The sequence below is a fragment of the Balaenoptera borealis genome (assembly GCF_965194805.1).
Source record: "Balaenoptera borealis genome assembly, chromosome: 2".
Lineage (NCBI taxonomy): Eukaryota > Metazoa > Chordata > Mammalia > Artiodactyla > Balaenopteridae > Balaenoptera > Balaenoptera borealis.
In genome coordinates, this window is record NC_138867.1 from 72805038 (window position 1) to 72829320 (window position 24283).

The 24283-nt window shown below is 39.6% G+C and overlaps 1 long non-coding RNA gene across 3 annotated transcripts in view; it reads left to right on the top strand.

Moving 5' to 3' along the window:
- The window catches only part of LOC309622530, a 159599-nt gene extending 135568 nt beyond the window's left edge, over positions 1–24031 (top strand). For all 3 annotated transcript variants that reach the window (XR_014240939.1, XR_014240940.1, XR_014240941.1), the window contains 4 exons: positions 19383–19531; positions 19944–20024; positions 20457–20656; positions 23186–24031. This is a non-coding gene — a long non-coding RNA (uncharacterized lncRNA). The remainder of the gene's footprint in view (positions 1–19382; positions 19532–19943; positions 20025–20456; positions 20657–23185) is intronic.
- The last annotated feature ends 252 nt before the right edge of the window (positions 24032–24283 follow it).

Genomic DNA, 24283 nt, shown 5'->3' on the forward strand with positions numbered 1-24283 from the left:
AAAATGTTTTTCTCTAATTCTGAGAAAATCAGCATATTAAAAAAGGGCACCAAGTATCAGCAAATACTGTATAAGTATAATCATGATGATAAATATTTAGAGTATAAATATATACAAACAAGAAATTTTAAAGGTTTTAGTAAGGAATGGCATCAGTCTTGTGTGGGTTAATAGTTAGGACAAAACTTTATAAGAAAGTTTTTGTAGAAGATGACATTTTTAGCAGATGTTATTATCGCCTGCTTGGACAGAAAACAGTTGAACCTCAACTGTAATCAATTAATCCGTCATTCAAAAAGCCTTCACCAAGCACATGCTATATGTTTAGTATCAGAGATAGCCATAAGCAAAATTGTTAATCAGGAGAAGTTGTATTCTTGTCTCTTTTTCTCTGCACTTGTCCACTACATGATGTCATCCATTTGAAAGATTTCCAGGGACCTCCATTTCTCTACCCTCTGCTTTTCAGGAATGGATCTGAAAATATTTTGCAGTAAGACACAAAATATGTTCTAAGTAACACTACTTGTTGAATAGAGGTAGGAATGAGTGAAAGCATGAGTATACTTCTATTAAGAGAATTTCATTCACTTGTTCTGGTGAATATCTTTTGGGTACCTATTATAAACAAAGCACTAAATGAATAACATATTGTCCCCACTTTCAGAAATCTCCAGAATCGTGATGATAGATCCATGCACACAGAGTTAATTATAATACAACATGATAAGTACTGTGCTACAGGTATTAACACAGTGCTATGGTAACACAGAGGAGCATGTGATTGATCTATTAATTCAGCTGCCGTGGCGGTTGGGTGAAAGGAAGGAGCTGATGGGGGAAAATCTTCAGATAAGGAATGTCCTTGAAATTGAGACTAAAGGAAAAAATATTTCTTCCCAAAGAAAGGAGTAAGGGGAAGGATCCTGTAAGCAGCAGAAAGAGTTTGCATGGAGCCTTAAAGGTGTTTGCTTTTTGACAGCTACAGGTTTCCATTGGCATTAACCAGGGACTGAAGCACCACTGTGGGAATTTAGGGAGACATTGTCTCTAACAGGCTTTTCCCGGGAAGTTGCTTACTCTCCCGTGGGGGGCCAGCCTGGTCCATTACTCTGCTATATACTTGTATATTAACAGGGCTTAATAATTACTCCTAATGAGTAATGCACATTGAGTTTTTAGGTTTCAAAAAGAAGTATTCAGTTGAAGCCTTCTGCATTAATTCTTCCTATCAAAAGTAATCTCTGCTGGCTCATTTTTTCAGCAAGGGGTTCACTTTGTAGAAGTAAACTCATCTACAGCATGACATACAATAATATTAATGTACTACTCACAAGCTTTTTTTAAAACATGTATTTATAACTTTAGTGGTCTCCAGTCTCTTAGCACCTGCCAGCTTTTATGGCAGCTCACAAAGCAATGGTACCTCCCACCTCTCTAGATTTTCCTTTCCTCTCGTGGGGCAGGAAATATTGAAAGGAAAAACTTTTAGGCCAAAAGAAACAAGGCCAACAGACTGGATAGTCAGGCCCATGGGGATTTGCTACCCAAAATCTACTTGAAGGATCAACTGCAGATTTCAATAGCTATAGCCTGAAGAATTTCTCTAATAAACTAGAAACAATCAGTGAAAGCAAACACTTAGGAAAAGATCAGCTTCAGCTAGGAAGATGTTATAGTCAGAATCTTCCTAGGATTATTACGTTTGCAAATAATGTACACAAAGTTTTAATTTAGCTTTCAATTTTACTAGTGTTGAAATCTTGTTCTACTTTGGATTTACTGATTTTTCCATTCCAGAGTCAATGCCATTTTTAAAGCGTGGTTTAAAAACCAATAATTTAATCCACATTCTGCTAAAACTATTAGTATAAGTTTCTTACTCATATGTATTTTTTTCTTGCTTAAAAAAATCTGATTTTAATTGTCAAACTCATTTTAAAAAATCAATTCAATGAAAAAATGCTATGATTTTCCACTGTTTTTTTTTCTTTCTTAAACCCAGGGGAAAACATGGATGAACAAAAGAAAAAGTGCCCTGTATAGAGTATTCTTTAATGTCTCACTTTGGTGATGTATGAAATCAAAACCAAATTGTTTGAGCCAGCTAAAAGGCTTCATTTGAATTATCCAGAGTGCTTGTGTTTTGCAGTCATTTCTTGTGATGATTTTATTTTGTTCCTCTGGTATGCACCATCATATTAACACATGCTAAGTAAGGGGCAGTTTTTAAATATACATGCTTTGGTTTCTAAATCTGCTTCTACATTCGTCTGGGCCAAAAATTATTCTGGAGTTTCCAGTAAGAATGGTTAAGACAGGATGAGTAGGAGCTAAGTGAGATGAATAGGTGTTTGTTTGATAAATGAAGCCTTTTTTTTTTTTTTTTTTTTGGTGGTTTTGGGAAGAATGTGATATTTTCTCATTTGAATGTCTTTATGATGCAAAAATATTTAGACAATTTAATGAAACCCATCAAAGAACTTGAGTCAGTTATCTGCATATTGAATGTATACATTACAATTTGGTTTAAATGGACTGGCTTCTAGAACTAACTGAAATCATCTCTAATATGGTCACTACCAGTAAATGATCAGAAGAAACTGAATGGTTCAAGGTTACTCAAAGGAAAATTTTTAAGGAGAAATTTCTTTCCAACGTTGTGACTATATTACTTAACACCCTTTTGGTTATAATAACAGAGATCCATGTCAGACTAGCTTAATTGAAACATAAGAATTTATTGTAAGGATACTTCACAGAGCACAAGGGCAGGAGGGGCTCATGAGGGACTCACACTCCTTGAAATACTCTTCTTCATTCAAAATTTTCTACTTAGAGGCCAAGTGTTAAATTTTCTGTTGTGTAATATAGTCTCTTTCTCTGTCTCTCTCTCTCTCTCATCTCAAGGACTTGTTCTCCAGTTCTAGGTACACCTCTGCTTCAGTCTTCCCTCTCTGCTTCTCTACACCCTCTACTGTTCACAGCTCCCCAATTTACATGTCCTCTGTTTAGCAAAGTAGTCCTCAGTCCAGATTTGCAGGAAAGAAAATCAATCAGAGCAACTTTGGCTTAGGAAAGATGTTGATTCCTAGCGAGCCAGGACCAGCTAGGGTCTCATATGCGAATACGGTTGCCAGGTTTTGATCTCCATGGGAAGAACGGAGTGTTGGTTTCATTGAAAAGGAGATATAATAAGGTGCCCGGCACTTTGGAAGTAACCCATTTACAAATATAATCAATTCAGTTCACATAAAGACACATACAGATATAGCCTATAGTTCTTCTACAACTTCAGTATTCTCACTGCAACTTTACTATGTAAGACATTTAAAAATATTTGGCCGTATAGTTTAGGAAATTTAGTACAGAGAGGCAATGTGTATTGGGGAAAGAACAAAGACTTAAGGGAATGACAGATTTGAGTTCCATTTTTGGTTCCTACATTTAGCATGTTAGGGGGCTATAGGTAATTATTCACTTTCACAGTTTGCACACCTATAAATTGGGGATAATGATACCTACCCCACAGGAGTTCTGATAATTAACAACACTATATGTACAATGACTAAACCAGTGTATAATTCATGCTAATAGTCAATAAATGAAGCTATTATTACTATCTTTGTATTTAGTGTGATTTGGAATCACATAATCAGCTGCATAATTTCAAGTGAAGTACACATATGTTGTTGGTTCAAGAGGGACTACTTTGAGGCAGCTGCTGAAGAACTTGAGAATAGAGAAACGAATATTTTTTCTTAAAGTTAAATTATAAAAGCAACTCAAGATGAAACAGAGAGGTATGCAAAGTCAATTTAAACCAGTCTTCCCCAAACTGCCCTTATTACTCCTTTCACAAGTTGGTGATATCTGCACAATACCTAAACTATTATTTAATGTTTTTCATTAAATTAACTTTATATCAAGTCACCATTTAAAATTATTTAACCTCATCTTTGTAATACTATTTTTGAAATTAGGATTGGTATACTGGTTATACATTTTTTTCTAATAGCCATATCATAAATACATAATTATTCATATAAAAAAGTGCTCATCTTTTTACCACATAATATGAACTTGTGGAAACACTGACTTTACAAGACGAAATAACTCCAAGGCTATAAAACTGACCTAAACCTGAATGAAGACTTTACCATATTTAAAGAAATAAATATCTCAATCAAAAAAAAAATGGAGTTGGTCAGCCATAGAACAGAGCACAAGGGAGTCAGTTACTCAGTGACTGTTGGCAGCAGATTCATGGCTCTCTGGGTGCAGCATGCCCTGTCAGGCCCACGTGATCAGCCCAACCCTTTGATGGGTCTTTTCCTCTCGTGGAGACAGACAAATCAGGCTGTGATTTAGTTTATTCATTTGTAAAGTAGGGATATAATATAGTACTAAATGTATTGACATGAGAAAGCATTAAAATAATGTCCACAATAAAAGTTCTTTTTTTTTTTTTAATTAAAACAAAATCTCCTTACTCTTAACTCTGATCCATTTTGGGTAGTCAGCCTGACTTGTCAGGCTACCTGAGTTATTTTTCTCTTGGAAAATTGAATAAATAGGCAAGGAGGCCTTACATGTCCACCTTAATAAGCTTTGTTAGACAGCAAACAACAGTTTAATTAATCAACTCTGATAGTTGATTAACCTTCAAATCCTAGGGACGACCCTGGTCCAAGGTAAATTCTACATTGATGTGGACTCCTGTTGGCTAATTAACTTTCTCTATGTATCAGGGTGCAAATCCTTCCGAATCTTGTGCTGTATAGTACATTAAACAACTATTTACTGAAATCCAGCTATAAATATGACATTGCCAATAAGGAAAGTACAATAAAGAGATTCCTGGGTCTCTAAGATTTTATCATCTAACTAGGGAATTCACAAGTACACGTGTGAATAATTTTTTATATCTATGAGTACTTTTGCATATACTATTTCACAATAATCCTATGTTATAGTTGAAAAAACTTGAGTCCAGAGATTAAATGACTGGCTGAAAGTCTACAGTGAATGGTGAATAGTGGAACTAAGACTATAGTTGGAGTCCAGGATTCTTTACACTGTGGATCCAAACCACAGGATTTTCTCTAACATTGCAGATACCCAGGCCTCTCGCATAGATGTTCCACATTCCAGGCAGGAGCTCAGGAATCTGCATTTTAAAAAAAGCGCCAGGTGGACTTCCCTGGTGGCACAGTGGTTAAGAATCTGCCTGCCAATGCAGGGGACACAGGTTTGAGCCCTGGTCTGGGAAGATCCCACATGCAGCAGAGCAACTAAGCCCACGAGCCACAACTACTGAGCCTGCGTGCCACAACTACTGAAGCCCGCGCACCTAGAGCCCGTGCTCCACAACAAGAGAAGCCACCACAATAAGAAGCCCGCACACTGCAACAAATAATAGCCCCCCCCGCCACTGCAACTAGAGAAAGCCTGTGCGCAGCAAAGAAGACACAATGCAGTCAAAAATAAATAAATTTATAAAAAAAAAACCAAAAACGCCAGGTGATTCTGTTGCAGATCATCTGCTTTGATAAGCATTGCATTCGATTATTAAATGTTCCCACGAAATAATGTGAGAGCAATTTCAAAATAACACACCAGCATGTTTGAAATGCTAGGGTAGTGAAATATGTGAGAGTTCAGGGAGTGTGGATGCAGCTGGGGAAGGGGTGAGATCTTGTTTGCACGCTGTTGCTGGCTGGGCACACAGAGGGAACATTTAGGTTATCTAGGGTTCCTGCAATGACTTAGACAGTGTCTGCTCATCACTACGTTCAGCTCACGCAAGAAATCCCAGGAGCATTTGTCCTGGAATTTGTCTTATTCCTTTAAAAAAATAAATAAATAAAAACTGGACTCAAAATGTCTTAAATTAGGAAAGAATTCAGCATCAAATGTTTCTTTTTGTCCTTATATAGAGTTTTCTGAAAGCTCTGTCTAAAATATCATGTTCTTTCTATGTCATATTCATTGTGAACACAGGCAACAGGATTCTGCCCTTGGATGGCTTTCAGGGGAAGAGACAGAACAAAACAACAAAACACTTTATGTTTCTTTTCAACGGCACAGATTTTTATCACGTTAGGGTCAGGGTTGAGTTCAAAATGTTGCTCATTTGGGAGTGAGGAATTTCTGTTTCTTAGATGGTATGAAAAATCATAGGGTCAACGAAGTATAGAAAAACACTCACGGCTACTTTGCAATGGTTGTGAATTGAAAATTGTACAGATTGCATTATGTTTGAGTGGACATTTAAGCATGAATACTTATCTTTAATTCATCTCTAAACCCCAAAGTAGAGGCCAGTGACTCTGGCTGGCAGGCATTTGTTCAGAAGCCTGGCTTTCAACATAGCCATCCCTGTGTACCAGAGCCAGCATGGGATTTCCCCTCAGGGATATGGAAAGTGGCAGGAAGTGACCTTTCAATCAGGCCATTGTCTAAGGAAACGTTCCAACCATCTTTCCCTCAGCCTAGTTGGAGTCACATAATCAACACATTTGTGCAGGGAGGCGGGAGCCCCAGTCAGGGCCCATTCTTCTCCAAACAGCATCTCTTCATTTGTTATTCCCTCTTGCCTAGCACTTGCCCAAGCTTGGGGAAATCTCTGTGATTCAGCACTTATGTGAATGGTTATTCCTGTCCCCCAAGTCATACTTTTATTCACCGGACTGGCAGCATATATAAAACTATTACTGGCTTGGTACAAGGCAGGGATATTTTCTATATAGGGTCTATGCCATCTCTTGCTGTATTCCTTAATTTTAATAAACGTGTTTTTTCTTCTAGGAAGGGTATATGGTTTTGGAGGCTATATGTCATTCCTATACTTTTGAAATTGTTTTTAATTCAGAGCTTCATATAGAGTGGTCCCTCAGTAAAATAACAAATAAATACATTTTTCAGTGTCAGTGATTATAAACAGTACTCCTTCTTTCCCTCTGCCCTATCCTCCAGGAGGCTTTTAGAGACTTGTGCTTAAAATGAGATCTGGCTTTACTTCTGGCATAACTGCCATGATGTAACCTTGTACAAGTGCACACAAGATGGAGAGACAAAAGTGGGTGACTAAGGCAGGGCCAGAGCTGCTGGTCAAAATTATGAAGAAGGCAAGATTATGTTTAGTATCTTCCAACACCTCTGCCCAAGGTCATTGACTCCCTCTAGGTGGCCTCTGCTTCACCAGGAAAAAGCTTTTACCATATTTACCAAAATACTCACTGATGTTAGAAATACACCTCATCCAAATTTTTCCTTAGCTATTATTTGTCAGAATTCACCTGTACTGTATTTCAAATACCCTCTTACTTTGCTGTCTGCTAGGTGACAAGGCTTGGTAATGGATGAATGAAATAAACAAATCTTTGCTATTGGAAGAACTAGACAAAATGATACCCTTCTCAAGAATCAAAACGCCTTAACTCTGCTCCACATCATATGTCATCAGGGAAATGCAAATTAAAACAACAATGAGAAACCACTACATGCCTATTAGAATGGCCAAAATCCAGAATACTGACCACAAATGCTGGAGAAGATGTGAAACAATAGGAACTTGCATTCATTACTGGTTGGAATGCAAAATGGCAGTCACTTTGGAAGATAAGTTGTCAGTTTCTTGCATAACTAAACATACTCTTACCATATAATCCAGCAATTGGGCTCCTTCATAATTTACCCCAAAGAGTTAAAAACTTATGTCCACACAAAAAATTGCACATGGACGTTTATAGCAGCTTTATTCATAACTGCCAAAACTTGGAAGCAACAAAGGTGTCCTTTAGTAAATGGATAAATAAATTTTTGTACACCCAGACAATGGATATTATTCAGCACTAAAAAAGAAATGAGCTATCAAGTTCATTCTAATGGAGAAAAATTAAGTGCATATTACTAAGTGAAAGAAGCCGACCTGAAAATCTATGTACTATATGACTGAAACTATATGACATTCTGGAAAAGGTGAAACTGTGGAGACAGTGAAAAGATCAGTGGTTGCCAGGGGCTAGTGGGGAGGGAATAGGCAGAGCACAGAGGAGTTTTAGGGCAGTGAAACTACACTGTATGATACTATAATGGTGGATACACGTCATTAAACATTTGTGCAAACGCATAGAATGTGTAGCTCCAAGAGTGAACCCTAATGTGCACTGTGGACTTTGGGTGACTGTGATGTGTCAGTGTAGGTTCATCAATTGTAACAAATGTGCCACTGTGGTAGGGGAATGTTGATAATGGGGAGGCTTATGCATGTGTTGGGGTCAAGAGGTGTGGGAAATCTTTGTACCTTCTGTTCCGTATTACTGTGAACCCAAAACTGCTCTAAAACATCAAGTCTATTAAAAAATGCCCTCACTCAGGTTAAAGGCTCTGTAGAAGTCAGGCTAAGTATATCGATTTGTTCTTAAAGTCTCTTAAATGTATTCCTTCTTTTATGTTTGCACGGTTGCTGTCCTGGTTTTGGGAGAAGTTTCCGAAGTGGTTTCCTTACCTCCTCTCTTCTCTCAGCAGCCTGTCCTATGATCTGTTGCCAAATTAATCTCTTTAAAACCTCTCTTTTATCATGTCACTCTTTGGCTAAAATCGCCCTCCTTGACCTCGATTGTTTACATTGCCTGGATGGCAGACATAAAGCATGTAGGCTACTTCTTTCTCCTTCCTCATGGCAGACATTAATAATCAGTCATGCTTTGTTTCCCTAAGAGCCAGTGGCCTCAGAATCCCCAACACAGAGTCCTAATGAACCATTGTCAATTGCTAGGAGATAGTTCTCCAGATGAAACTTCGTTGTTACACAGGGACCAAAACAGCAGATTCAAAGTGAGAGCCCACACCCTGTGAACCCAACGTAAGCTGATCCCGCTCTGTCTTCCATTAGGTGTAGGTATGAAATGTTCCTGCTCTGCTCTGGCAGAATTCAGAACCTAACTGTCTGCTGAATGTGCTCTAGTCTGTCCAGACTCTGGAGACTCTGTTTCTGAAACTTCCCTGCTAGTTATGTTCACCTTACTTCTTTTATTTGGTCCCAATAGGCCCATGTTTCAAGGTTCAGCTTTAATTCTCCTCACTCCCTGAATCCTTCCTAGACCTTGTCAGGCAGGAGTTGTCTTAACTCTCAAAGAACTGTCTGTGCCACTCATTTAATCAATGACTAATATAGGTTTGTGAGACGGCTCTTGTGTGGCTGTTAGTTTCTTGTAGAGTGTGTGTCCTCTCCTCCAGCTGGATTTCAGAGGGCAGGAACTATGTTTCCTATCTCTTCCTAGCTTTCACAGTGCTTGGTTGACAGCATGTCATGAAAAGTAGGCATTTACTGCATGAGGCAGGTCAGTAAAAGGGAAGTTTAAAGAATACATGTACAAATATGTACACATATACATATATATGTGTATATATATACACACACATACATATATGCATACCTTTCCATGTTCCTCATACTACAGAATAAAATGTTCCTGCAAATAGGGTGGTACAGTAGGATAATAATTCTCAAACTGCAATTGGGGACTGATGTAACCTTCAGTTAAAACAATGTTGTATGTTTTTGTTTTGTAGTTAACATTTATTAAGAATTTATTTTCCATCCAGCACTGTGCTAAGGGTTTACACACAGGATCTCGTTTAATCTCTACAACTACCCTGTGAAGTAGAGACAATTCTACCTTCAGTTTGCAGGTGGGAAAAAAGGAGGCACAGAGAGCTTATACAATGTGCCCAAGGACACCCAGGTGGTACACAGCAGAACTGAGATTTCTACCTGGCTGTCTGCTGCTGACTTTGGGGCCTTTATTCCTCATCACCACAAGCATAGCCTTCTGCCTGGAAATGCTTTTTTTCCCCCCCAAGACTGATTTGGTGACTGCTTTTAGACATTCAGTAAGTAACATGAAACTGAAGGAAAGTGATAAATGTCAGGATGCTTCAGAAGAAGAAATGTGATTGTTTGTTTGTCATAAGCGAGCAGATCATGCTCAGTGATTGGATCGGTATTTTATCAGCAGAAATATGAAGTAATAGCAACAGACTGAAGGGGTCCAGTATAGAAAGGAAGAGAGAGTCTTGGAGGCTCCAGTGTGGTAGATCTGAGGAAAATAAGGGGAAGGGGCTCAAAGCCTTCTAGAATATGCTATCAGAGAGAAAAAAAAGGAAGAAAGATAGAGTATATAGCCTGTTTTGAGTGAGAACATGCTAAAGAGAGCCCACGATGAGAAAATGGGTGATGTGAAGTGACCTCAGGTAGCTTACCTAAACAGAGTGTAGTTTATACCCCATGTCTCTTACACTAATAAAACTGCTATTCCCTAAACTGTGTTTGCTAAATGGCAATGACTAAGAAGCCAGAGAGAGTTGGGGGAAAATTGGAAGCCATGAGCACTTTCTTTGTGGGAGAGAGCCTTTCAGTTTTAATTTTTAGGCGTTTGCACTTATGAGAGAAACTTGAGATGAACCAGCAGTTGTCAAATGAGTGAGAGCTGGGTTGAACTTCCAAGTTTTGTCTCATACCATAAGCCCTCAAAAGTCCTCCTATATAGGATTGGTCCTGGAAACAGATCTTACTGGGGAGGAGAAGGTGAGGACATGCCTCTTCTTCTCTGTGCCCCGTAGTTTTAATTGAGCCTCAAGTGAATTTCCTTAGAAGTCAATGGCGGCTCCGTGTCCCAGAAGGGACAGGGGAAGTGTGTGAAACAAGATGAGAGGTGGGACCATTATTCCCAGAACTCTTCTGAGTTCTTTTTAGACCCTGGTCAAGGATAGAGCTGTTTGTTGCAATAAAATATCCAGTAGCAGGAAGTTGAAATGGAGGTTATACTAAAAAAAAAACCCCAAAACAACAACAAAAATGCTTATTTTAGCTCCATTCAAAACCCAGGGAAAAAAAATCAATGTTTACAAAATTAAGATTAATAGGCTGCCAAAATTCAGCTCATTAGTTAGCAACACTACAAAGTAGTGATGAAGTTTGTGCTGGTTGGACTTATAGGGAATTAAAACTATATAATTGGGAATGCCTGTCCCCTTGTATTTAGCTTAATGATTACAGACTTTTCCACTGAAAGAGCTAGTAGGCAAGGAGTGAGTCTAAAAATCCCTACCTAAGAATTTACCCACTTCACTTGACATAGAGGGTGGTCTTGTCGGAATATATTGAGTGCTGAAGATCATGGTTTTTATAGCTTAAAAGGTTTTACAGATATTGATCCAGACACTGGAGTGTTCCTCCTTGTGTAGATAAAATACTCCCAGAAACTTGAAGGAAGTGCACCTGGAAAAGGCAGACAAACACCGAGACTTTTGTTTTTGACAAATATGGAGCTCTTTTCCTCCCACTAGGAAGTAATGCATTGAGATTAGGGCTGTGGAAGTTCTCAGGGTGGATTTGGACTGGTCTGGTGTGCTTGTGTATAAAGGTCTTGCCTTATTCCACATCTCTGTGCAGGAGGTGGGCATATGGCAGGCCGGCCTGGGGGGATAATTGGAGAACAGAATGAGCGGACAGAGCGTGTTTATAATGCTCAGCTGAGATAACACATGCAGAAATCCCTAGCTCAGTGTCTGGCAGAAAATAAGGACTAAAATGTTCATTTGGTGTTTCTATTGTTGTAGTCATATTTATTCATTTTAGTTCAACTTTTAGAGCTGTTTTCTTGCTTTGCCAGGAAATCTCAATTTAACCTTCTGACTGGTGATCAATGTATCAGAAAAATGATATTTTGTTTCATGTAGGTCTTAGAACCAGCACTGGCCTGCGAGCTCTCTGGATTTTAGAAAAGAGTGGTAAACATGTATCTTTAAAAACTCCCCTTAAGGTCCTGTGATATGTAAATCTGGGTTTCCTTGAGGCTAATTCCTCCACCTTATATCTGCACAGAAGCTAGCAGTTGGCTTTCAAAAAGGCAGGTGGGAGCACACATCACAGAACCTTTACAGATGGAAGGCTTAAGATTCTGGGGAGCAAAGTGCGAGTTCTGGCAATACTCTTCCCTTTCTTTGCCTATCTTCTGTCTGCCCTTGCTTCTGAGGATGCTAAATTCAGGATGTGAAAGAAAGATTATTCCCTCCATGTACCCCCTCTGTGTATGTTTGCACATGTGTGGGGAGCAGAGGGAGTGATGCTGGTTTCATGAAATTCCTGTGTTTTAAGCAGAGATTGGAGGATTTAAATGGGAGAAAGGGAAGAATACATAAATGGAAGAATAAATAAGAACTAGAGCTAAAAATAACTTCGGGTTGTTAATCATTATAAAGCTGATTAATTTAAAAGAAGTTAAAAGAGCAGATAAGATCTTGAGTGGCTACATCATCACAGAATATTTGCGACCACAGTTTCTAGTCACTAGATGTTACCAGAAGAGTTAATTAGCCCAAACTGTGGCTTCTGGCTGCTTTAGCTGTCTTCGACTTGAAGTTTTTCTAAAATAAGTTTTAAAGCTAATTAGAAAGCACCTGGGATTCATGGCTAAAGCCAATAGAGTTTCCCCCAGGGGATTTTTTTTTTATGTATCAAAATTTAAAAAAAGAAAAAATGTCAGAGGAAAAACATAATCTTTAGATTCAGAGAAAAAAAAAAATAGCATAACCATTTCAACTCAGCAGACCACAGGCCAAACAAGCTTTGGCTAGAATTGAATGCTGTGTGCTTCTGTTCAGAGAAGAGGACGCTTCCCAGATGTGTCTGGGGAACTACCTGCCTCACTCTTATTTATCATCAGCTCCAGCACAGGATGTGGTGTCGCTGGCTGGTAATCTGGAAATGGCCTGTTTATTTTTACAGATCTGTAGAAGAGATTCAATAGTTGTAAAGGATGGAAAGGTGTAAAGCAGCTTGGAACTCACAACAAAGGAAACCAGGAGGGAAAAAATTAGATAAAATAACTTATGATCACGGGATCTTTTCCTTGTGTCTGTTGGACAAAGGTGGCAAATAGATTTTCTAGTTTCAAAGAAAAGCCAGTTCTTCCTCCCTACTCTGTAGCCCGTGGTCTTGGAATATCCAGAGGCCTTTTTTTTTTTTTTTTTTTTTTAGTTTAAAAAACCTTAGTATTCTTTCAGATCCTAGGACCGATTCCTTTGTGAGTTTCATAAAGAAAAGAAACTCCCCCCAGAGCTGCATAGGCTCGTGGTTCTCTGTTTCTCCCAGGCTTTTCCAGATAATGTCCCTCAGATTAAAGCCCCATAACAGGCTGGAGAAAGAGGATTCTCCAATGCACGGCAGGGATAATGTCACTGCTCAGTTCCTGATTCCCCTGAAAAGTCATCCCAAGTGTAAAAACCTTCTGTTCTCTCTCCACAGAAGAGATATGCCTGAGGTGAGCTTAGGTCCCCCCTGAAACCTCCTGTCTGCTCTCTGAAAGATGCGAAAGCTGATTTCCAGCTGAATTCTCTTGAGGACTGAAACTTGCTTGCTGCAAATCAGTGCTTTCCACTAGAGTCAAGGGCTGAGGAGATTTGGGAGAAATATTTTATATTTTTCCCATCGTCAGGAAACAAACTAATAAGCCCCAGTGCCCAATACCCGGAGGAGTATCAGATGATGTGGGCATAGAACGCTGGGAATCTGGGCTTGTGAATGATAGCTGGAGTCAGAACTTGGGCTTCCTTGCTTCCAGTTTTACGATCTTCCCACCAATGAGTGCCACGTGGCCTCCCGTGTCGCCGCACGGTAGTCAGGAAGCAACACCCCGGGAGTGCGGGACAGTGCTGTACTGTGGAAAAGCTTTGCCTTGTGTGAGCACAGTCGGCTTGTATATAGTTGACCTTCCCCAGGGGGGAGTTGGGGGGAAGGCAGAGTGTATTTATCAGCTCTGTCTTTTTCTCCCCTGCCTTCCCCACCCCAGAACGACGCATGTGCTTGCTCTGCAGCTCGGCTTGGGGAATGCTTGGGTTGGGGGGACCACCCAGGCTGCGCGGCCTGTGACCACTGCAGAGTCACCGCAGCGGCAGCGGCAGTGGCGGCAGCAAGGAGAAGGGGCTGGCTTTGAAGTTCAGGGATGGGAGGACCAGGGCTATTTTGGGTTTGGCCTGAGGTAACTCACACAGTGTGTAACCCCTCCCCCAGTATTTGCATACAGGAGACCTCATACTCCATTGACTACATTAAAAAAGAAATTAAAAAATCACTAATCACAAAAAATAATCCGCAGTGTGGGTGTGCAGCAGTCCTAATTTTTTCTTGCTGCTGATGGAGGTGCTGGTGGCAGAGGGAGGGGGGTTAGTAATTGATTGCATGTTTGTGAACATTAGACCTCTGTACTAACTGAAGGTGAGCAGTTTATTTCCCAGACTCCCAGATTCCCCAGGAAATGCTGGCCAGTCTTCACATGATGCAGCAATGTGAGGCTTTCCAAATTTCCAGAAGCGGCAATCCTAATTTGTCAGGAAATTTGCCTCAAAGTATAGCGGAACAACAGCCTGTGAACCTGCAGCAGTTTGAATGTAACGGACGGAATCAAGGTCCCACCATTTGCGAACTCTGTGAACTTGGCAAAGTCTTAACCTCTCAGCCTCAATTCCCTTATCTGTTAAATGGGGCTAATGCTACCTACCTCAGCATCTTGTGAGGGTTAAGTGACACACTGTGGTAAGGCTCCATGCACGGTGCCTAGCTCACAGGACTAATCGGGAAATGCTGATTCTAATTAGTTGTTGGGTAGGTGGCTTCATTATTATATTAAGCCTTTTGTGAGAGTGGGCTCTTAATATGTGGAAGTCATTGAAAGTCCAGCCAAGCTTAAGACCAACCAAAGGGATATGGTTTGGCTCCACTATCTATGCTCTGAGCCAAGCCGTCAAAAAGGATTGAACACATTTTAGGAGAAAAAATATATTAAGTGATGAGGTGGGTGTGACTGAGACCATAAAGAATCAATGCCACAATATTATTATTGGTTTGGCTCTTCCTCATTTATAAACCTTGAGCCTGGTTTGAGTGGTTCAATTTCAGCCTCATTGACAGGTTCTTCATTTTACTTTTAAAATCTTGAGCATATTAGGGAAAAGATATACATGTTTTGTGCTCTATTTTTGTCACTCTGCACTATGCTCATACATACTCTGTATATCTTTGTCCTGTATTTTATGAATCATCTCCAGGTTTTTGATCTAATAAGCATTGTGCTTTTCAAATCAAATACAGCTTGAAATTGAATTAGACGACAAATAATGAAGTGGCTTTATCACCAAGTCTCGGGAACTCAGAGAATGGAAGCTTTGCCCTGTTCTTCTTTCTGTTCTCTAGATCTACTTCCTGAGGTTAGTGGTGGCCACAAGCAAAGCTGTCCTCTGCACTCATTTGGGTTCTTTGAGAAAGCACAATATTCTGATGAAAGAAATCCCAAAACATTCCTTAGGGAAGAAGCATTGTGATTGTGTTATTCTAGGCTGTCTTCTTTGGGTCAATAGTTAGGAAGAAGAGAAGTAACAATGATCCTGACCTTGTAGGAAACTGAGGCAGTGTCTCTGACCAATGAAGCAATCTGACAAGGCAGAGAGCAGCAAGAAAGTGAAGACCCAGTATCACACTGAGAAATTTGAAAAAAAATTTGAATGTTTCTCTAGAATATTTATTTTTCTTTTTAATGCCTATAGTTTTTCTAATTTTCTTTAGTTTTTAGTGCTTATCTGTTGCTATCCAGAGGGTTTATACCTTATATCTGTGAATAGAGTTTTGTGGGGGCAGTCTCTTTTTATATTTGTGTTTGTTTAGTGCCTATGGTCTGTGCCTGATATTTACTGAACTCTGTAATAAATTACTGGATAAGAGAAATTTTTGATTGATTACAGATAAATGCTCTCTGGATTATTGTGAGAGTTTGTCCCGACCCCTCGGTCCTTGAATTCTAAACACACTAGAACATCTTAGGTGTTCACAATTCTATATTTTAGTCTCCTCTACTCGTGCATCTCAACACGCTTTAAAATTATTTTTTTTTAACAGGCAAAGAGCTTGTCTAACCATCCTTCTCCTTTCATAAGATTCACACCTTTCTTCAAATCTTTTGTTTTTAGTTTTAGAGGTGATTTAACGTATCATATAACTTGTAAGTATCAGGCCACATCATCCATCTTCTTTCAGTTTAGAAAAATGTTAGCACCAAGCTCCCTTGCCGCCAAAGCATAGATTTCATGCTGTTCCATAGTTGTTCCTACCAAGGGGAGAATATGTGCTCAATTGCCAACACTCCACCGGGACTCTCGATAAAGGGATTTTATTGTGCCCACTTCCAACTGGATGCAGTGAAACTCTTCCCATGAGCATGGCAGTGGCTACGGCTCACGCTCCAGAGTTGCTGTGTGGTCAGCTCAGGACTTCTTTCTTAATACTTGCTGGGTCAGACTTTCTTGTGGGTTTGTGTGTGGGAGGCAAGGCAGACACCGTGTGTCAAGGAGAGGCCCTCTGCCTCTTGTGTAGGGAAATTACTGCCACATGAAGGTAGGGCAGGAAGCCAGGGGATGTCCCCGGAGCCTTCACCATCAGATAACTTGCCCCCTCTCCTGTGTGCAAGTACGCTTGTGCTAGAGCAAGAGAATTGTGTTTCTGGAACACATGCTTCCGACTGCGCATTATATATTCACAAGTTCAAAGTCAGGCATCTTTGGATGCGGCATTAAGTCATGTATTGTAACCAGACTGCCTGAAGGAACCCAAACAGTGAAAAGACTGCTTAACTTACCTGTGTATTAAAGGTTACCAATTTAAGTTAGGAGTGAATGTTCCACCAAATCTACTCATCCTTTCGTGGGCATACGGAATCATTTTAGTAGGAATTTTAATTAATACTACTAATTCAGTGTGAATTGCATGTTCCTGTCAAAACGGAAAAGAACCCAGTGCTACTGTTTGTGTCCTTCGAGGGATGGTAAAAGTGCAAATTCATGACAGAAATACCCCATACATGTGGTGAAGACTGACCAGATCAGAGATCTTTGATTCCAATTTCGAAGGGCTAGCCATGTTAAATATAGGCTTAATACCTGAAAGTAGATTAAATACGGAGATAATTATACATAATAATTATAGCTGAGGGTTACATTTTACAGAATAGCTAGTTAATAAACTAAGCAGTTTAATTGGATCAAACTCGCCAACTATTTATCTGTGAAAATAATTGCCCTCCTGGTTGGAAAATCAAAACTTTTAGTTTGGGAATTTATTTCTTCAGCAAAGAAATCAGACAATTCTCACTGTCCTTGTGACCAGTGCTTCCATCCTTAGGTGATTTGATTTTAAAAAGATAGAGTACTAATAATCAGACAGACTCTGCTTCACTAGAAGAATCTTGAAATTAAGAGGGAGCTGTGTAGAGGATTTCTGCTGCTAGTAGAGAATAATTTCCTCTGCCTTTGCATTATTCATTTCATGTAAATTTTGATAAAGTTCATCACTGTGATTATTATTTCATTTACCACATTTTAGGTGTTTATAGCACAATTTCCACAGTAGGATCTTTTTTTCTTTTCCATATTAACATAAGTGTATGTATTCTTGATGGAAAAAGGAGCCTTTTAAGAAGTAGGTAATTGACACACATCACCCTAGCTCACTGCCTTCAGGACTTATTGCCATATGAGCATCCTCTCCCATGATGTCTAGAAGTGGGCTTTTTAGGCCACAATATTTATGTACCATATAATTATGCACCTGCAGCAATTAACACCTACTACATACACCAGGCAGTATACAGATGATTTTCTATTCTCACAACTACCCTTTGAGATGGGAATAATAATCCTCAGTTTTATGACTGAGATTCTTAGGTTCCTTGCCTTCCTCCAATGTACACAACTAGTATAATGGAAGAGTCAAGGTTCTCAATCAGGGAATCTCTGATTGTAGAACCCATGTTCTTTTTACAGTCACATTCACTGCAGGGAATTCATCCTCCTTGAAAGAAATCCTGGGCTTAGAAAAGACCAAAACAAGGATATGCCTAGTTGGTATGTGTTGGGCTTCACCCCACAGACCTGCAAGCCCTGTGCTTGCCCAGCCTTGAGAGCAAAGAGCCCAGAGACAGTGACAGAGACATCAATGGTTTACTGGATAGGGTATCTTACACATCTGAAACAATGGGTCCTGGAGCAACACCCCACCGTGCACGGCAGACAGCAGGCAGGACATGACAATAACCTTCGCCACTCAAGAAAGGAGGAGACTACCATTTATAGTGGGAATTGACATCAGGTTGGCTCATCAGTTACCAGGAAACCAGCAGCTGGGGCACAGCCCATCAGATTAATGACCATCACGAGGGCAGATGTTTCCCTTTAATAAACTAGCAGGTGGAAGCGTTCTGGCCTAAGCATTAGAACAAGCACTAAGTGGGGCAGGTTGTAGGTGAAGCAGGTGCTGGTCGACTAGGGGATGACAATGAGCAAGAGGACAGCCATCTTGAATGGCCTGACCATATCGCCTGACTCTCACATTATCCTCCAACTGCCCCATGAGCACCTTTGGACCTCCCACAAGTGGTTTGGTTTTGTAGATTCATACAACTTCAGCACTGGAAAGAGGCTGAAAGGTCAGTACCCAAATTTCCAAGGGGCCATCTAGCCTGTGCCTGGATGCTGGCTAAATTCTGCTGAGGCAGTGAGTCTTCCTTTTTGGGACAGGGCAACTCATAGAAACTTCTATATATTCAGCCAGACTCTATCCCATGAGGCTTCCATACAGAATAAGCCTAATGCACCTTTTGCATAGCAGAGATATTTGAAGGGGATTTCAAATTCCCTCTATTGTTTTTCTAAGCAGTCCCAGTGTTTTTAGCTGAGCTCTATAAGATATGGTTGTATTTCCCCTACGAAGCTATATTCTCTTCCCTGAATGCTGTGCTGTCTTACAAGGTAGCATTAAGTTCTAAGCACAATACATCCAGGACTGATTCAACAGTACAGACTAGAGCGGGACTGCCACCTAGGAATTGTGAAGACTGTATGTGTAAGATTACATTTGGCAGCCACGTGAAGCCCTGTGATTTAATTCTAGCTGAGCCCCCTTCACACTCTCCCTTCACCTCAACAAATGCTGGTCTCAGTTTCCAGCAAAACTTAAGAATTCTGAAATCTTGTCACAGTTTCAGGAAAGAACCCTCAGGGAAGAGAGTCAAAGTGCACATCTTTGTTTCCAGGAAAGCAGGCAAGGAGATGGGGCAATTTTTAGCATAGCAGGTGTTCGTCCTTCCTCTGGCACTCCAGACTTGTGCCTGAGTCTTAGTGGGGATAAGGTGTAGAGTGACTGGTCAGAAGTAAACGAATAGAAGTCGTATTTCCCAAATGTCTGTGAGATATTAAGAGACAGAAGGCAGTGCTTCTTCTAACAGACTCAGATTCGAATGCGAGGGTCAGTGATTTTGCTCATCTGTTAGTTCTTGCAGTACCCTGGAACATCATTCACCATGGCCAGGATGAATTTGCTGTACACAGGAGTGATCCTTCCCACCTGCCATGTCCCTAGGTGTGTGAGGATCTACAGTGGAGCCGAAAGAATTACATCTTCCTGGTTCATACTCAGAAGGTGGGGAATATATTGTGTCCTTTGGAACATATGTGTGGGCATTATTCGCATGACAGTGGATTTATTATTCCTTTTGTGAAAATGTAAGATGATAAAGAATAATTTTCAAAAGTGTAAACTGAATACACAAATAGTACGTTATGCTCCATTTCAATTAGCAGAATAGGTATAAAATTTGTATGGAACTATAATCAGATATTTATTTGTTGCATTCATTTTAGATACTCATAATAGACAGCTGTAGGGTACGTAGTATTCTCTGGATCACATCTGAATTCGTGACCTAGTTGCAAAACCCCTCGTTCCGTGTTCATCAAGCATATCATTGTTTAAATTTAAATTTCTAGTACATTCGAAGGTAAAACAAATCATAATTTTATTTTTAAAAGATTGTTTTAATCTTTTATAACAGGATGCATCTTTCAACATTTTGAGAATAAATGGAAGAAAAAGACTTAAAAGTAAAGTACCTTAAAACATCTGAATTTAAGAGGTAAACGTTTTCACACCTATTTTAAAAATATGTATATTATATATATAAACTTTATCTCTTCCGAGCTGCATTTAGAGATGAGATAGGAAGGCATGTAAGCACCTGTTTTGCACTGACAAATTTCAACAGGCATTTTATGTGGGGGTAAAATAATTGGGCCCATTAAAAAATTTGTATGTTTCTATCCTGAAAAGAGCCTGCAATGTTTCCGTATCTGAACTTGCCCAAAATGCCCACATTTCCCACCTTCTCAACATGAATCAAACTCATACATTCTGTGCACAGGCACCCATACACAGAAAGATCCTGAAAGAGAAAATTTTTGAAACATGTAGAACAAAGAGGAGTCTCCTTTAAATGCAAGGCTGTAATTTATTAAGTGTCTTTAGAATTCATATAAGGGGCTTCTCTCCTTTTGTTCTTCTCTTGTAGGTCTCTAAGTCCACTGATGACAGGAAAATCTTTAGTGGTTCCAGAGGCAAGCTGCTGGAAATCCTGCACATTTATTTTCTAGAAGGAAGTAGGCTGATGAGGAGAGTGATCTCTTCTGAGAGATCCTCCCTTTAAAAATCTGTAAAGGACTCCAAATTAAGCCATATCCATTTCTGGGACCCTAAAATGGCTCACAAAAGGTAACGTCAGTTGCTCAATGTTAGGTGATTTCAAAAGCCTTAATAAGGGGAGAGAGCAAATGTGGGGAGAAGGATAGTGAATAAATTGTGAGAACCTACCAAGTAACGAGACATCTCTTTAATTCCAAGCACCATGTGTTATTTCACTTTGTATTTCAATTAAAAAAAAAAAGAAAGAAAAATGTGTCTTTTTAAAAAAGATATATTTTTGCTATTAATATTCAGTACTTAATATCTGAGTACAGATCCATCCTTCGTTAGGTCTAGGGTAGATCACAACCTAATTTACAAATTCAGAATCATAAGTCAGATCAACTCAATTGCTCAAGGCCATGTATATGCAAGTTAGAGTATGCACTGAAAATTTCCTGCCCTTGAACTGGTGTACTGGGCAATGCTGTTTTTCTATAAGAATTTGATCGTATCTTAGATTTAACACAGTTTTGCTTATGAGTTGAAAAATGTTTAACCTACATCCACTCATGTAATATAAAGTGTAAATTTAAGCAGTGATCTAGAAAATTCAGGGCAAAGTAGTTTAAATCATTTGGATCTTCCTAGAGGTTCTGTTTTTGTTGTTGTTTTTTTTTAACCTGAAAAAATAGGTAATTACTCGATAGCCTTAGCTCTAAAATATATCTGACAGGTTATTTTTATTTGTCTGGTTTTCAGAAATCATATCCATGTTTTCTACTCTCTGTAGTCTTTAGCAAAATGAATCAAAGCCACTCTGTACCCAAAGCTAACACCAGTGTTGTCTTTTTTTTTTTTTTAACATCGCAAGGCTTTACCTCAAGTGCTATGCAGTAAATTTACAGGGAAAGGAAAATTTTATTAAATTATAACTGAGAGGAGATGATTTTTTTTACATAGCAAACAAAAAATTCCTTCATGAAAGGCTATAAAACCCATATTATTTACCAGAGAGACCATTCCTGTCTCCCAGGTAAACACTTACAGTGTGTAGACTTGTGTAAATACATATTTAGGAGTGGCTAAATATGGCGAGGTATTTTTAAAGGCATATTTACAAAGCTGAATACATATATGGGCATTTTGGTATGTGTAAGCTGTGTCTGCTGCTCTGCTGTGTATTCAGAATCCTAGCAGGACACTGGTAGATACACCTCTGATATAGGGACCGAGTGTTAGAACATTCACCTTTAATCAAAATTACTAAGGACAGGTCCTTAAATCATTTGAAAAGGGTGAAATTTTTCAACTGATGGAGTTCAAGTCTTTCTCACCAGTTTGACTTGAGGAAAATTGTTTCAGAAATACAGGCATCATTCACGAAAGTAAATCTCCTTTCTGAACATCTTTGTGTATAATCTAATCATCATTTCACGTTCAGCTCAGAATATTAGAAAATATTCAAAGATACAGTCCATTCGATGAATGGATCAACTAGAAAATTTTAGTTAAGGCAGAAAATGCCATTAAGATATTTTAAAAAATACTTTAGAAACACATGTGAATGTAAGTGATAAAATCTTTTGCTAATTCAATGGCCGGAAGCTTCCTATGATAATGTGGTGAAACTCCGTCTAGAGGATTACGATGTCTATGTGCTGCTCGGCTTCTTGGGAATGTGTTCTCTATGAGGAAAAGAATGAGATGGGAACAGAGAGGTTGTAGATGCATGAAAGAACACTAACTGTGCCTCCACTGTCTGCTGTCCCTCAGAGTGAATAAGGATCCCATTTGTGTAAAACCCCTTTTTAGGATGGAGAAGTTGAGAGTCTAAATAACTTCAGAGCTTGGGCTGTCTCGGGGGCCTTTTGCTAAGAAGTCTAAACAATGCTTCTATTTCATTTCTAATGCAATATGCAGCTATTTCTAAATACTCTCACCATCCTGCAGTGGGATTATTGAAAATCTTATTATGGCAAACCATATGGGGGACAAAGACTATTTATTCAGGAAAATCATTTCTCCAATGAAATTTGCACTGAGCTGAGTTTTTTAACTTTACAAAAATATACATCACATGTACATATTTTTTCCCAAGGTACAAACACCACAGAATTTTATTAAACATTCTGGGTTCTAAAACTTTAAATATCATTTTAACGTAAAATATTATCCCAGTGCTATAAGGCCTCTGCAATGTAGAAGCTTTTAATATAAGTGCTGACACAAGTTTAGCTTTAACTCTATTCATATTACTTATACCAGAATTTTAGACATGGAAAACAAGCTTTCCTGGCTAAAGATAATCCTCATTTAAAATTTTTTTTAAAGATACGAGCAGGCACAAACACCTTTGCATTACAATTTTTATTAGTTTTATCCCATCTTTAATTTTATTCTGTGGCTAAGTATCTCATTTCCATGTAAACTTCCATTAGGAACACAAATTGCTGACACCACATCTACTGACAGAAATGCCACAACATAAATTATACCCAGAAAATGCCGCTTTGGGTGGGGGGGCATGGCAGAGGGAACTAAGCTAGATAAAAAGCCACTGTGCTTCTGCCCAGCCTGCAGTCCTGTCCCGCTGACCACTGATAAAATTTATCACAGGGCCACACACGGGAAGGCAGCTTAAAGAAGAGTCGTCTGTGGTAAAACGTGTAACAGCAAAACAGCTAATGGAGCATTATTACTTTATTGGAAAGCAGTATCTCTGGATGCTTCACTTTTCTAGCTTTAGCAAGAGTATGAATTGTTCCTCCATACGCAGAAGAGCTGATATGAAAGAAAGGTTGACAGAACTCTGAATGTTGGCAACAGGCACCTCCTAGACGCTCCACTTCACCACTCTCTGCCCAGGACGCCTAACTAGCAGAGGGGCGAATGAGTTCCAACAAGGTTAAAACCAATCTGAATCTTCCTTCTTAAAAAAATGATGAGCTATAATGTTAACGGTCTCCTTGTAAAGACACAGTCTTGTAAATTCGGGCTAATTATTGTCGTCATAATTCAGTTCTGGCATTAGTAGAAGGTAGAAATACCCAACTTCCACCAATAAAGGGAATCTCATTTACCAAGAAATTTAAAAACTCTGTCATTGGATAGGGCTTATGTTGTAGGGGCTGAAAGGAAAGCAGCTGGGTAAAACTTGCACAAGCACTGGACAGCCACAGTCCATTGGATAGAATGGTTACAAGTAAAAATGACCAGGTGGTGTGGTGTCTTAAGTGCCAATGAAGACAGCATTTCAAACAAATGAAGGCGCTCGGTGGATCACCTGCAGCTGGGAGAGCCAGAGGGTGACGTCATCAAGATGGCGACGAGGTGGTTTCTGCCTTGGCGTTCTGTCGCCGTAAGAGCTAACTATCCGTGAACAGGACATCGCTGAGAGGGTCCTAGAACACGGGGGTGAGGCCGAAGAACCCGCTGCACCACAGGCACCAAGACAGACTGCGTTAGAAGGTAAGAGAAACGGCTCCGCGTCGGCGGGTTGCCCCTCCCCTGAGCCTCTGGGGCCTTCAGTGGGAACAATGATTAGCATACGGAGGATTTTGCTGTTCTTATCATCTTTGCTATCCATAAACCGCGTCTTAAGACATATATAATTGGACATGCATGGTGCAGCTGTGTTCTGCCCCTGCTCCGCCACATCATCCAGGTCTCTGAGCTCTGTCCCTTCCTACTTGTTCCTTAAAGAAGTCAGGGATT